This window comes from Dipodomys spectabilis, unplaced genomic scaffold (genome assembly GCF_019054845.1).
Source record: "Dipodomys spectabilis isolate Male_0828 unplaced genomic scaffold, ASM1905484v1 ptg000055l, whole genome shotgun sequence".
Lineage (NCBI taxonomy): Eukaryota > Metazoa > Chordata > Mammalia > Rodentia > Heteromyidae > Dipodomys > Dipodomys spectabilis.
Genome location: NW_024870732.1, coordinates 1850189 through 1853454, shown reverse-complemented (window position 1 = coordinate 1853454; position 3266 = coordinate 1850189). Strand labels below are relative to the sequence as shown.

The 3266-nt window shown below is 33.9% G+C and overlaps 1 pseudogene; it reads left to right on the top strand.

Moving 5' to 3' along the window:
* Nucleotides 1-2853: 2853 nt before the first annotated feature.
* LOC122108302 lies at nucleotides 2854-2950 on the top strand (annotated as a pseudogene).
* The last annotated feature ends 316 nt before the right edge of the window (nucleotides 2951-3266 follow it).

The following is a 3266-nucleotide window of genomic DNA, read 5'->3' as shown; positions in this document are numbered from 1 at the left end:
ATTCTCAACCAACCCCTTCTCCAAGATTTATTTCAGATTTACCACTTCCTTTATCATATGTGTAGATTGAGTATTCTAGCTGTACTTGCCCCTTGTTCATTTTTCATTCATTCTGTGTCTTTACTATAATTCCTTTCTGTTTTCAACTTCCTGATAGTCATCCTGTTACACTGTCTATTAATACTTTGAAAGGTTTATGTACATTTCATGGAGTTTCCATACTGCATATGCTTGAACTGATGTCAGCTTATATTTCCATAATTCATTCAAATTTGCAAGACAGGAGACGTGAAGCACCTAACCATGATTTTATTCTCATCCATTTGGAAGATTAATCTTTAATCAAAAAGAAAGTAAAAACATTGGCATAGAATGTATTCCTAACTACCAGTTCTTATAAATGGCTTTGTACAATGGTGTGATTGTTTTATTTTACATGGGATAATATTTTCTACTACCTATAAGTTTTGGAAAAAGAAGAATACTAAAATTTATTCCTATAGAGGAATATGATAGAAATAGAAGACAGATTTTATGTTTGTCATATCTCTGATGAGTACCCATATTCAAGACTTAAGTCATATTTCTTCCTATGTTAGACAGATAGGGAAAACATATTATTACATATGATAAGACAACTACTTGTGACTTTTTAAAATGTACCTTATTAAATGATGACATTGACTTTATTAGCTAATATTTGGGTTTGAAATTTGGGAGGCTGATCTATCTAACACATTTCTCGAAGGCCCTTACTGAAAAACACAAATTGTGGGTGGTACTATTTCTACACTTTAATGAATGGTTGAACGTGTTGGGCATTAGTGCTGGGTAAATAATTCAACTCTATTGTAACTTGCTCCCTACACTTGAAAAACTTGTAATGTCACTAAGTATCATCTACTTGTCAAATGTTATTTTGGCGAATGTGATTTTAAAAAGTTAATTTGAAAAGGAATAATTTTCAGAATATTAGATGTAGATCATCATTGGTTTGAGAGTGACATTTTTATACCACTGAAATATGTTGTACTGAAGTCCCAGGGTTTTGAAGCACTAAGGATCTTCTCAATATTTTTCTGAATTACATTTGAACTCTAAGTAAATTTTTCTGGGCCTTGGTAGACCAATTATCGATCTATCCTTCCAGGAACTACTTTTTGGCTCACTTATGCAGGACTAAAATCTTTCATTAATCATAGGGGAGGGGTATTAAAAATAATCTTATGACACTTTGTGAACTTGTTCACTCATATGGGCTGGTCAGCTGTAAGTTGAATGTTTGAATTGTCATACATACTCTCAAATTTTGTGATCTCATCTTTCATTTTAAGTTGCCGTGCATTTCACAATTGCTTACTGCTAATTCCTGCATCTCAAGGAATTGGGGCCCTTAAATATAGGAAATTAGAACTTGAGATGGATCTTCAAATACTTTGTGTTGGCATGTTGCATGGGCCTTGGTGAGAAGTCTTGCCTCTGTTATCTGATGATGCCGATAACTGGGACCTGGGATCCTAGGAATCATTGTGTCATGCAGAAGAATAATATTTGTTAGACACCTTATCAGCAAAATTTGGGCATAATTAGTAGGATTGCTTCAGAAATATGGAGAAAAACAGTTTGGGACCAGCGAGTTAAAACAATAAACAGAGAAGCAGAGCAAAATCCCTTTTAGATTAGCGGAAAACAACATTGTTTTTTTTACCATGTGAATTCAGAAGACCAAGAACAGTTAGAATGTATCACAAGTTTATACCAAAGACATTGCTCTGATACTTTATATATTCTAATATACATTTTAAACCTAATTATTTATATTCCTATTCTATTTATTGGAATAAATAAATATTAATTTATTAGTGAAATTATCAACTAATTCTAGTAAGTTTCACTGTGTGAAATATAAAATCAGCACATATAAATATAAAATATATAACTATATAATATAAGAAAAAGACACATGTTTTGCATTGTTCTGTTGTGGTTACAGTATCAAAGGCAACTCTCTTTTAAAGTATTATTCCATTATCTGTACCTCAGTGTTTGATAGAGTTGGACCTAAAGCTTTACCATTAAAACATTACCAATTAAAGGCCTAATAATGAGGAGAAACATCTGGACTTCTCCCGCAACTATGAAAATATTTCGTGATAGAAATGCAGTGGTGTAAGTTCCTGCCTGGTTGGATGGTAGACAGGCCAGGACATTAAGTAATCACGCATATGATCAATTTTTTCACCTTCTTGGCTTTAGCTACTTTTGAAATGTTAGATATAATAAACAATTATATTTTGATAAAATACCTTCTAGTCTGAACACTTCTGACTGAACTGTTCATCTCTCTATGATCCCTTGTAACATTTAAGTTTTGTTCAAGTAAAAGAATCTATGTTGTCAGGGTAAGATATTCTGATTGGTCTGTTCCTACATGGGAGAAGAGTAAAGGGTCAGGTAGACATTTGTGCCAGTAAGACCTCATTTGGGAAAATGTCAGCTGCAGAATGTTATAAGTAGCTCTTAAGCAAGGCTTACTTTGAATCCATTAGCTCCACAAACCTAATTCAGTTGGATCAATAAGTACTTGAAAAAGCCATCACCTTTGGACCTAGCTATAAATTATTGAAAGTATGATCAAATTCCAAATGAAAAAGACTTAAAATTTTCATTGACAAAAAAAATTGCAAATGTGAGCAATCGATTGAACATGTAATTTTTCCCCTATTCACAGAATTTTAGGGAAATAATAGCATTGTTAGGAACAATAAGATTTCCTTGTTCCAAGTAGGCACCCACGGATATAAGCCTGTATAAAGATTGCATCACTAACTACTTAAATTTAGAAGATACTACATGCTTCAGCAGCACGTATTCCCAAATTACAATACAGAGATTAACATGGCAATTGCACATGGATGATATGAAAATTTGTGAAGTATTCCGTATTTTTCATTCTTCAGATGCAAGGAATGAAAAACAGTTATTAAAAAGTTGATTACAGCCCTGGGAAGGTGACTCAGTGGTAGAGCGCTTGCCTTGCATGCTCGAGGCCCTGGGTTCGATTCCTCAGCACCACACAAGCAAAAAGAAAAAAGCCGGAAGTGGCGCTGTGGCTTCAGTGGTAGAGCTCTAGCCTTGAGCTGAAGAGCTGAGGAACAGCGCCCAGGCCCAGAGTTCAGGCCCCAGGACCGGACCTAAAAAAAAAAAAAAGTTGATTACAAAATAACAAGTGTAACAACAAACGTAATTCCTTTAAATTAAATTTA